This window comes from Fukomys damarensis, unplaced genomic scaffold (assembly GCF_012274545.1).
Source record: "Fukomys damarensis isolate Sample0158 unplaced genomic scaffold, DMR_v1.0_HiC HiC_scaffold_37, whole genome shotgun sequence".
NCBI lineage: Eukaryota > Metazoa > Chordata > Mammalia > Rodentia > Bathyergidae > Fukomys > Fukomys damarensis.
Genome location: NW_022900949.1, coordinates 61,636,872 through 61,648,869, shown reverse-complemented (window position 1 = coordinate 61,648,869; position 11,998 = coordinate 61,636,872). Strand labels below are relative to the sequence as shown.

The window sequence follows — 11,998 nt, the reverse complement described above, 5'->3', positions numbered from 1 at the left end:
TTTTTTTTTTTTTTTTTGGTGTAGAATAATATCCTTCAGAAATCTTTGATGCATCAGTGAATTAAAAGAAAAAAATGAGATGTAAGTGCTTTCTCTATTTGTCATTTTTAATACATTTTGAGCCACTTGATTTATGATTAGGCATTTCTTGGGAGAGGAGAATGTTTGAGGTGGTATTTTGAGCTCCATTTAAGGCAATTTAGTTGTCATCAGGCCCCCTCACCCCATAACCTTTGTGAGACCTTGCTTCATAAATTGGACCCAAACAATTGGCTTGTGTTTCAAGTAGACAGAGCCTTATGGAAATGATACTTGCTAAGTGTTTTTATTGGACATCTGGGTAAAAGTTAGCCTTTGTCAGGCCAGTCACAACCCACAGCTAGCCTGATTCTAACACTCATAGTGGCAGTTTCTGCTCTCAGAAAATGTTTAAAAAATTCTTTTAAATCGAGAGCAAATGAGATTAATTTAGATTTACTCCCCCCACCCCAGCTCTCTTCTTTGGTTCCTGATTCGGCGGCTGAGAGTATGAATGTTACCTCCATTCTTCCCTCACCTCTAGGTCAAGTCTTTGTGTTTCATGTCTCTTTGCCCTTCATTTCGGAGCAGCCCACCCAAATACTAGGCAGGGTCTCTACGGTCTACATTACGTTCATGTAATGCCAGGACACCGTGGCTCTCCCAAGGAATGGCATAACGATTTCACGACTTGGAGGTGCTAAATTGGGCTCAGCCAGCTTGAAAGGTAACTGGAATTTCTTCCTCTTAAGTAGTCATCTCAGCCCAGGCTAATGTTAAGTGCCAGTGGAATGGAGTCTCCTCATTGCCTGTGTGGCCCAAGACGAGAGAGACGGGAAAGGTTAGTACCATTTCACTCCATTTCTTAGTAGGTAACCCTAGCCTTTATTTTAAATAGATAAAACAATAAAGGATTGTCCTTTGGGTGATTTCCAGATTTTAAAAATGGAGGTGCTCTGGTAGTATTTTTCATCATTTATAGGATTATATAGAATTTTATATTTGAAAAACACATTGCTGTTATAAACCCAATTCTAGAAATTCCTGGGTCAAGGGCAGAGTATCTCTTAGAAGAGAAATCCAGGGACAAGGTCAAGAAATGACTTGGCCCAATATAAATAAAAAACAAATAGTGTTTAAAAATTTCAAATATTAAAAGAATTAAAATATGGGTTGAGAGGAGTGGAAATGCTCAGAGTATCCACAAGATGAATTTTTTTCTATTTTATACTAAGAAAAATATCCATTTCTCAGGCAAATGGATTCTCATGTGATCTAGGGAGCTTAAAAAAAAAACATAGATGGGGAGGTAGCTCAGTGGTGCAGCGCCTGCCTGGCAAATGTAAGGTCCTGAGTTCGGTTCCCGGTCCTCCCCCAACGACCAAAAAAAAAAATAAAAAAAAAAAAAAAGAATAACTCGGGATGCTAGCATGTAATAGCCTCTCTCTATCACTGCTCTCCTAAATGTTATGTGGCATTTTAAAGTATACAGTCTATGCAGTTAATGTGTAGACTTTAGTGACACTGAATGTTTTGTTTTGTTTTAACTAAGAATTGATTGAACACAGGGCCTTCATACTGTGCTACTTCTCCAATTCATACACACACGCACGCACACGCGCGCGTGCACACACACACACACACACACACACATATATCCAGGGTCTTGCTAAGTCACTAAATTACCCAGGCTGGGCAAGATTAGGTATTTCTCCTGCCTCGGCACCCCGCTCCCTGAGTTCTGTGATTACAGGTGAGCACCACCAAGCCCAGTTTTAGAGATCGTATTAAATGAAGTGCTCTCACTCACAAGCCCTCACTTCCTTGAGATGTGGCTTCAGAGTTGAGATGCAAATGTCATCCCAGGATACTGATGATAAGCAGGGCTTCTACACCAAGTTCCAGTTAATAAAGCAGCTTCACGCATGGGCACCTGAGATGCTGTTTTTTGGAGGAAAGGCACTCACTGAGTTCAAAGACAGCACAGCAGTTTTTTCCTTTAGCGCGTCCCTGCGCTAGTAGCCATCTACAAGCTGCTATCATGAAGAAACCCAGACTCTGAACAGTGCTGTTGGGTCAGCGTTTGCCTTTCTGTGCCTCCATGTGCTTGTCAATAATGGAAGGAGCCGGATAAGACCTTTAATAGCCTTTCTACCTTTAGAATTGTCTGTTTTCTATATTCAGTTCAAGAGTTTTTGGTAATTTTTGTTTTGTTTTAGTTCCTTTGGGTGTAAGGAAAGCAAGCCAGGGAGAAAGTGAGGAAGGTAAAGACCAGGAAAGAAAAACAAGAGTGAGGGAGAACTCGGAGAAGAGTGAAAGGAAATGAGCTTATAGGGAAGTAATGGGGTAAGAGAATTATGGGAGGTAAATTAATTTCCTGTATCCTGATTTAATGCAAGAGGGAAATGGCTGATGATTTGCAACGTGATTCTGTACAAGTAGTGTCAGAGTTAATGATCTCTGTAACTTCTCTTTAAGAATCCGCACCAAGTGACTGCACAGTCCATGCTGGGCTGCAGGCAGAGACCCCAGTGATCCAGTTTGGGGGTGTAGAAAGGAGCACCCTTACTGTCGATCAAGATACTGTGGCCTCTGTTCATGACGTGGTGAACAAGGAACAATGTGGGGTTGATGCTCTCTAAGGTGCAGGCGTGAGTTTGTGGCTCTTCTCTCTGTAGCACACTCATTCTGTAACATTCTGCCCTGACCCGCTGCACTGAAAACAAATAAAAAGCTTGCTTCTCACAAGGTGTTATTCACTTCACTGCATCATAGTTGATCAGAAAACCTGTGGCAATTATTCTATTTCTAACTTTATCAGTAGTTACCCTTGGGTTTTTTGTTTGGCTTGGTTTGGTTTGGTACTAAGGATTAAACTATTTACATTCCAGTCCATATTTTTTAGGAGGCAGGGTCTTGCTAAGTTGCCATGGGTTTGAAATGGCAAGCTTTCCTGCTAAGTTTGAGGCTGGGCTTGAAATTGCAATCTTTCTGCCTCAGCCTCCCAGAGTACAAGGATTACCAGCCTATGTCAACACTTCACTCTTTCTTTCCTTCCTCTCTTTCTCTTTCTTTCTTTCTTTGCTCCCTTCCCCTCCTCCAAAATAACAGGTACATTCCCAGGTATATTCTCTGTGACACTCTCATTTCTTAAAGCAGACAGGGATTGGGTGATTTGGCCGTCCCTCCTGTTGTGAGTCACTGTAGAAGGTCTCACTCCCTCGGGGGCACCATCGCACATCTTGGTAAAATGCGGGCTGAACTGATTCTGGAAAGACTGCATCAAAACATTTTCAAAGTATTATTGTCTGATATGGACAGAGCAGGCCCCCTGCAAATGCCGGATGAAGGACTGCAGAGAACTCTGAACTTTGCAGTGGGGATGTCCAGGGTGAAGTCTTATGCAGATTTACTCTTTCAGCCATTGACACTTGTGTCTGTGACACAAATGGCAGTCACAATCCAAACAGGGTGTCTTAGTTGTTGCTGTGTCTCAAAGGCAGGTGCCCTGAGCTCTTATTTGAAAAGAAAGTTTATTATTTCTCAAGCCATAGATCTGTCAACAGCAGCCCAGAACCTTGCAAATCCTAAAGGCATCTTTCATGCCTTCCTTGTTTATGAAAATCATATCTGAGTCCAATCCTTCACTGGCATGGCAGATTTTTAAAGTAGTGTCCCTTTTAGGTTATGCCAGAGAGATGACTAGTGGGATCATTAATTGCAAATGTTAAATAAAGTGAAAAGTCATTTAAAAGCCCTTAAATTTTTTTCTAGCTTAAAGTATAAGATTGTGTATTCATTCAGCAATGTAGGAAAGCACAAGTCTTTTCTTTGAATCAAGGTCTGATATTGGAATTGTTTTTCCTAAACCACACATTTTTTATGCATCATCTACAATTTCCAGTTTTGGGATTTTAAAATTATCGTTTCATTAGCATAAAGCAAGAATGAATTTAAAGTCTCTCATAAAGTAATCTGAGAACGGAGACCCTCCAGATTATAATTATTGGTTTTCTCTGACTTTTATAGTTGTTTCAGTCATACATAATTCAATAATACTTTCAGCAGTACCATTTTGTTTTTCTTTGCAAAATGGCCATCTTCACTTTCATATAAAAGTATATGAATATAGCTGGATATGGTGGCACGTACCTATAATCCCAGCAATTGGGAGATCAAAGCTGAAGGATGTAGAGCTCAAGACCACTGTAAGCTACATAGCAAGACCTTGTCTCAAAAATTATATCTATATATATCTATATATATGTATGTATACGTACATATACATTTTTATTGTGCATTGTATAAAGTGATACTCATTCATCAAGGAAAAAAGATAGAAGTCAACCACTATCAAGCATTGTACATAATAGAGATGATCAGCAAGATGAGGAAAGATTACTTCTAGTTGAAATGAGAATGCTAAAACAATCTGTGATAGGCTGAACTGTGTTTGCCCAGAAGTTCGTGTACTAAAGTTCTAAATCCCAGACCTGAGCATACAACGATATTTGGAAATAGAATTTTTACACAGGCAATTAAATAAAGTCATTGGGTGGGAACTAATCCAGTGTTACCAGTCTCCAAAGAAGAGGAAATTTGAACATAGACACGGACATAGAGAAGACCATGGGGAGACTCAGGAAGATAATGTTATTTATAAGTCAAAGCAAGAAACCTGAAGCAGGGTTTACCTTCATAGTCCTTAGTAGTAACCAAGCCTCCTGACAAACAAATTTGGGCTTCTGGCTTCCAGAACTACTAAAAATTTTTCTGTTGTTTAAGCCAACTTCTCTGTAGTACTTTGTTATTGTATCCTTATGAAACAAATACAGCAGCCTTAAGGAGGGGCGGATTTTGATGTGTAGAGTAAAGGAAAGGTAGTCTATTAGTAGTCCAATAATAAGAGGCAGAGAACTGATGGCAATGGAAAAGTAAGAACAGAGACTGAACGGTAGGCAAGAAGTAGATACAATGAACAGGCTGGCTAAGGAATGAGAAAATGTAGGACAATGGTGGAAACTTAGAAGAAATAGTCACATCTTCTCTAGGCAGTGGGGTCAAACTTTGGAACAGTGATGTGACCAAAGCAGAATTTTGCAGTCATTATTTGTACAAAAAAGGTGGTTTTCATGATACTGGCAAATCTCTTCCACTGAGGATCAGTGGAATAGATTAGAAGATGAAGAAGCAACTCCAGACATACTCAGTTACCTCATCTTTGACAAAGGAGCCAAACGCCCTCACTGGAGGAAAGATAGCCTCTTTAATAAATGGTGTTGGAAAACTGGATTTCAATCTGCCAAAGATTTAAACTAGACACCTATTTTTATCATGCACTAAACTAAAATCAAAGTGGATTAAAAAAGTCAATATGAAAACAGAAATACTAAACTTTTTGGAAGATAAGTTAGGTAGAACTCTTGAAGACATTTTGGCATAGGAAAAGACCTTATGAAAAAATCCTCAGTAGCATGGGAACTAGAAGAAAGAATAAAGAACTGGGATCTCATCTTATTAAAAATCTTTTTCACTGCAAAAGAAACCACCAAAAGAGCTAAGAGACAACCTACAATGTGGGAAAAAGTTTTTATCAGCTATTCCTCAAAGGACTACTATCTAGAATATATAAAGAACTTTAAAAAAATCAGGTCCCCTAAAAACAAAGACCCAATTCAAAAATGGGCATCTGAAGTGAACAGACTTTCCTCAGAAAAAGAAGTAAAAGCAGCAAATATATGAAAAATGTGTTCAACATCACTAGTCATTAGAGAGATGCAGATGAAAATCACACTGAGATTCTACCTCATCTCAGAAAGAATAGCTGCTATCAAGAAATCAACCAATAACAAATACTGGTGGGGTTATGGGGAGAAAGGAACCCTTCTCCATTGCTGGTGGGAGTGCAGACTGCTGCAACCACTGTGGAAATCAACATGGAGATGCCTCAAACAAATAGGATTAGAGGTTCCGTTCGACCCAGCTATTCCCCTGCTCAGTCAGAATCTTTCCGAAGAATTAAAAGAATCATGCCAAAGTGATATATGTGCACTCCTGTTTATAGTGGCACAGTTTGTAATAGCTAAAGCTTGGAAACAGCCCAAATGCCCATCAGGGGAGACTGGATAAAGAAGATGTGGTGTTTTTGTCTCATAAAATGGAATACTACTCGGCCATAAAGAATGAGAAACTAGAGACATTCATAGTTAAATGGATGCACATCGAGGTCATACTTTTAAGTGAAGAAGTAGGACAGATGTGTAAGTACTGAATAGGTGTGAGAAACTAAAAGTGTAAACAAGGATGAAAATGTATAACTGATAATGTGAAACAGGAAGAAAAGTTCTAAAGCAGTAGGGGAAAATGGGAGGGAAGGGGAAAGGAAAGGAAAAATATGAGAAAAGGAAAAAATGGAAACAAAGACTTTGTAAGCAGGGAGGAGTGGAGGAGTTGAAGGGAGGGCAGGGGAATGGGGAAAAATAAAAACCAAGATACATCATGTAAAGGTACAAGATCCCAATGATGAGTGTCATTATATTGTACACCTAAAATGTACCAATGAATTTAATGGAGAAAAAAGAAAAGGAAAGAAAAGGCTGATTGATATAGTAGCCCCTTCTTGTATAGTATACCTGGGGGATTATATTCCAAGATGCCAAAGGATGCCTGAAACTGCATTGTACCTCTACATTCTTTGTTTGTTTGTTTGTTTTGTTTTTTGAGACAGGGTCTCACTATGTAGTTGAGACTGACCTGGAACTCACTATGCAGCCCAGGCTGGGCTCAAACTCACAGCGAACCTCCTGCCTCAGCCTCCGAGTGCTGGGATTACAGGTGTGTGCCACCACGCCCGGCTACCTCTACATTCTTATGATGAAGTTTAATTTATAAGTTAGATCCACTAAAAGATTACCAACAATAACAATAAAATAGAGCAAGTATAACAATATACTACAATAAAATCATTTAAAACTTCAGAATTACTTATTCTGGGATTTTTCCATGAACTAATGGTTGACCACAGGCAATAAATAGCAGAAAGGAAAAGTGCAGATGAGGGAGCCCTGTGTCCATGCTGAAGTCCTGTGGCTCTGAGCAGTGTGATGGGTGGGAGATGGTGAGGACTCATGGCTCAGGACAGTGAGAAAGCACTACTGCCTTACTAACCCGCATCCCCTCTCCTCCCAAGCGAGACTCACCAGGCTACCTACCATTACTTGCTTCTTGGTCCAGCATGGAGTGGACAATATGGGTGGCAGAACTCAGAAAGCTTATTTGGCTCTGGGCTTATGATGAAAGTCCCAGCCCACGTCACATATGGGGACCGAGGTTCAGTTCTTCCTTGGGCATATTTGACATCTCACACTGGGGTGCTGAAGCTGAGAGTGTTTTCTCTTGCACGCAAGACAGTAATTTCTTGAGAGCTTATCAAATTTGTGATGCTTAATAAATTCTTTTGAATATATGCAGTAATGACCATTACCATAGGTTTTGATAATGCTTGTAGCTTATCGCATTACAAGAGGCTTCCCAGACATCCACTGACCATAGCTGTTCCAGAGCCTGTTGATATTTTTTTTCCTCATTGAGTTTATTGGTACATTTTAGGTATACAGGACAGTTACATTCATCATAGGGATCTTGTACCTTTATGTGACAGGTCTTGGTTCTCATTTTTTCCCCTTGTCCCTGCCCTTCCTTCACCCCTCCCTTGTGATATTTTAAAAATGACTTTCCATAAATCGCTCAATAGAAAGCAAGACCCTACCCAAAGAGATTTTGATTCAGTAGGCCTAGGTTAAAGCTTGAGTAAATCCATTAATAAAAAATTCTGTGGATGATTGTAACATATAGCTGAGGTTGGAAAATCACAGGTAATATAATCTATCTCACATTCCTCAAACTCTTAACATCTAGCCAGCAACAGTTAACAGCAAAACAGAACCACCTGAATAAAAGACAAACTATTTACCAAAACAAATCCATGCCAAAGCCACCCCCAATGAAGGCCAACTGAGCCAAAATACAAAACTCCTTATAAAAATGTAGCATGTGAGAATAGTGTCCATAAATTTAAGTTAGTGAGAAATGGAATTTTATTTTTCCATAATTCAATTGCTGTTTCATGCTCTCATTCCATAACGTGGCAAAATCTTCACCAATAAAAAGGATTTTCTGCCTCTTTCCCAGAGTTGCAGTGAGATATTGGGAATTTACTCATTTTATGGTGCTGGGGATAGAACCCAGGACCTCATGCATGCTAGGCAAATGGTCTACATCCTCAATCCAGTTACTGGGAATTCGAATCACAGCACGGCATGGAGGTGGGAGTAAAGGAAGTTGTACATCTGACCTCTGAGTTACCATTTTTCCTGACGGTGTGTCCTGCAATGTCTAATTCCTGTCTAATCTTTATTGCAATGTCACACCTCACACCCCACTCCACAGCTCACTTATCTTCATGCCTTTCTCTGCCATAAGACGGTGAGTCTGCTGCCACACCCTACCCTTGACAAGGATAAATATGTTGTTGCCTCTGGAAAATTTATGTTGCTACAAGAGGCAGACATTTCTATTCTGAGATATGGCCTCTCCTCAGGCTTTTTCCAGGAGAAAGGGATGGACTTTTTTCCATTTTAAGGACCCCAACCTCTGTGCCCTTCCCACGGCAGCCACCAAGCATCTACTCACTGCTTCCTGGCCCTGCCTCTGCTACAGAGAATCCGTCCTAATCTCTGGGGCAGTAAACCTTGTTCCTACACAATCACCAATTCCCTCACATTTGTTATGTTTTATGCACAAGTGCTCCCTTAGTTTTCCTTGAAGGCCGGCCACTCGCACAGATCAGAGAAGATGCCTGCGTCTCGATGTTAGGAACTATCACTTGTTCCCAGAGGCAGTAACGCATGAAGCTGCTAGCCCATGTGACACACAGCAGTAATGGAAATAGACAGACTTTCTCCGAATTTATTTGATTTATTTAGCATTGGCTGGAATTGCGACCGAAGTCAGAGGACGACAAACTTTGGTGATCAGTTTAATGAAGAGTGAGAGACTTAGTGGCACATGGGTTGGTAAATATAAAGCACTGACTTAGCCAGAATGTTCTATAACAGTCAGAAAATATAAAATGTTTACCTTAAACGTACCAAACGTATAGACAGTAAGGTGGGAATGAAGCTCTTTCCCCAACCATGTTTATACTTACTTTGTATCTTGTGAAATTATTCCTAGTTTGCAATATTTTCCTTGGAGAAATGCTGGCCTTAAATTTTTATTGGTATCTTCAACAGACTATCACCTTAAACTCAGAGACATGCTTGCTTGGAATGGGAAATTACATTTACTCGCTATAAGTTTGTGAAAGGAAATTGAGTTTGATAGAATGTTTATTGCTGGAAATCAAGTTCACTCACCTAAGCTTGCGATGTACACACTGGCTCTGTGGCCTCTCTAACTTCATTCTGTTACTTTACTCTTCTATAAGGGCCCTGACTTCATTTAGTTAAAAAGCATCAAGCCAGTTACTTAGTTTTTTTCCCTATAAGCCTGTTGGAAAAACCTAAGAATCCAACAGAAATTGTTTTAAAGAGCAATATGAATTTAAGCTTTCTCCACTAGTGAAAAAAGGATATATCAAGGGAAAGTAGTGATTAATTTTCCCACTGCGGTTCTCCCAGAAAACATTAAATGTCTTTCTAATATGTCTTCAATGCCAGAATGGTGTCATTGATGGGGACATAGAGCAAGCAAAGAAAAGCTGAGGAATTAGATTTTGAAAAGCTAATGAGCAGATTTATGCGTGCAATTCTGTCTGGGTACTCAAGGTCCTGCTACTATAGAAGAAATTGGGAAAACTCATTCACATAAATGCATCGGTTATTGTTTCTCCCACTGTTATATAAATTTCATGAGTTTCAGAGACTTTGTCCATTTGTCTAATTGTATTACAAATGAATTAATTAATATATTCACTCAGGAGTCTAGCTGAGGAAGACATTCACCTTATATTTTTAAAAATACTGTTGGAAAAATGGCAGCTCCTGATACAGAGGTGTGAAAGTGGTTGGCATCGCCAACATTAGCCAAGGCCGTCTTTAGCGCAAACACCCTACCCTAGACCCCTGCAATCATGAGCTGTACTAGTCTGCCAGAAGACTGCTATGGAAAGCTCACTCTGTGCCTGCCTAGTTTTGAGTAGATGGGCCCTGGCCCCTCTCTGGGAGGACACACTTGCATATTTACAAGCGGGTGCTTTCCTCTGAGTAGTTCACATAACTGGGGCATGTAGGTGGTCGATGAATTATGTATGTGAGGCCTGGAGGCAAAGGAGATGCAGAGCACATTCCCTACTCCCTCGCATTCCTTCGTGGTACATTTCCACAGTGTCACATGTGTGCTGGAGACAAGACAGTGGAGCTGTGTCTGCACTGAGTCACTAGGAGAGGACTCAGTTCTACCGTAATATCCTCCCTTTCGTTACCCTGTCATTTTTCCAGAGCTTCCCTAGCCTCAATGAACTGACGTGTTTTAAATTCATAACTCACACTATATTTTCAAGTGCTTAAAATTATGGACAGACTAAGAGTAACTCCAACATTTTCATCTTTCATTGCCCTGGAGTTGAGTAATAGGTAGTTAATCGCAGAAAATGGGGAGGAAGGGAAGGAGCTACATACATGTATCTGTACATATGCACTGCTTTTGCTTAGTAAAACTTCTAAAGTTTGAAAGTAAAACTAAATTTATATTCACAGTTTGAAATGAGTTCCCTAAATATTGCAGTTCAAGACTAAGAAGTTGGGCTCCACAATGTTTAGTTTGTGTTTCATTTTATTCTTTGGTATAAAAGGTAATTAAAATTGGGGTTGCAATTTAAAGGTTTCTCTTTAACATGCTGTATCTTCAGCACATTTTTATTCATAAGGGAAAAATTTTGGTTCCCACTCACCATCACATATGTTTTGTTTATAATACTTCAATTTACTTTTATCAAGAAGTTTCTTTTAGCAAGTTTGACTACCATAAATAGTTGAAATATGCAGGTATGTGGTCTGTTCCAGCTATGTCCTAGTTACCTCAAGTGCACTTTTTAAGAGGTTAAAGAGGCAGGTTCCAAAAAGGTCACAAAAAGATGAGATATTCTGCGCTTTAGCAAGTCTAGTTCATCAAAATTTCCATGGAATTTGCAAGCTGGTATTGTTTTAGGATGGGTAATATTTTATTGTCATTGTCCCCTCCCTTTCCCAAAATGTTACAACCTCAGTCATTCAAAGATGTTACAATCAGGGAGAAACCTGAAGAATGGTATTTATTTGTCTCATATTCATTCAGAGAAGCAGAGTTGGCATGCTGGGGCATTATGTCTATTTATACCGTATCACTATGAATATTTCCAAAAGGACATTTGTTTTATAATTTACTTAAAAGATTTATCTTGACTTAACACTTGCAGTATTATTAGGCTGATATATGAATATATGTGTCCATAACATAACTTTTTAATTTTTATATGGGCTAAGCAAAGCAGAGAAAGCAATGAAATTTTCTGGAGCGTTTTACACCGAACTGTGTAGAATTTTTTTTAAACTCTATTTTTTGATAGTGTGGTAGGTGTAAAGTGCTTAGCAGTTTACTTGGCACAACATAAGTCCACAGTGAATGTGATCTATCATCCTTATACATCACAGGGGCTCCTGTTTTTTGGAGGTTTGTGTCTTTCTCTTGACTACTGTGTGTACTCTGCAGATGATATGTCACATAATCTGGAAAGGTGAGTTAAAAGGAATGAGTCAATCTCACCATTGTAGATGTGAACACTGAAGCCCCAGGAAGTTAAGTGACTTAGAAAAAGTCCATAAAGGTAAAGTAGAAGGCTTGTGACTAATCCTCTGACCTTCAGCTTACTGTGATTTTCATCAGCTCTGGGCCAGATTTTTTCAGACAGGTGGAGCCTGTAAGTGCCTCCAAGCAACATCTC

General features: G+C 39.6%; 1 long non-coding RNA gene across 1 annotated transcript; it reads left to right on the top strand.

The window, feature by feature from the left end:
• Nucleotides 1-32: 32 nt before the first annotated feature.
• Nucleotides 33-2,724, top strand: LOC104871096. Its single transcript, XR_782741.1, has 3 exons — nt 33-81; nt 563-745; nt 2,497-2,724. It is a non-coding gene; the product is annotated as an uncharacterized LOC104871096 (long non-coding RNA).
• The last annotated feature ends 9,274 nt before the right edge of the window (nt 2,725-11,998 follow it).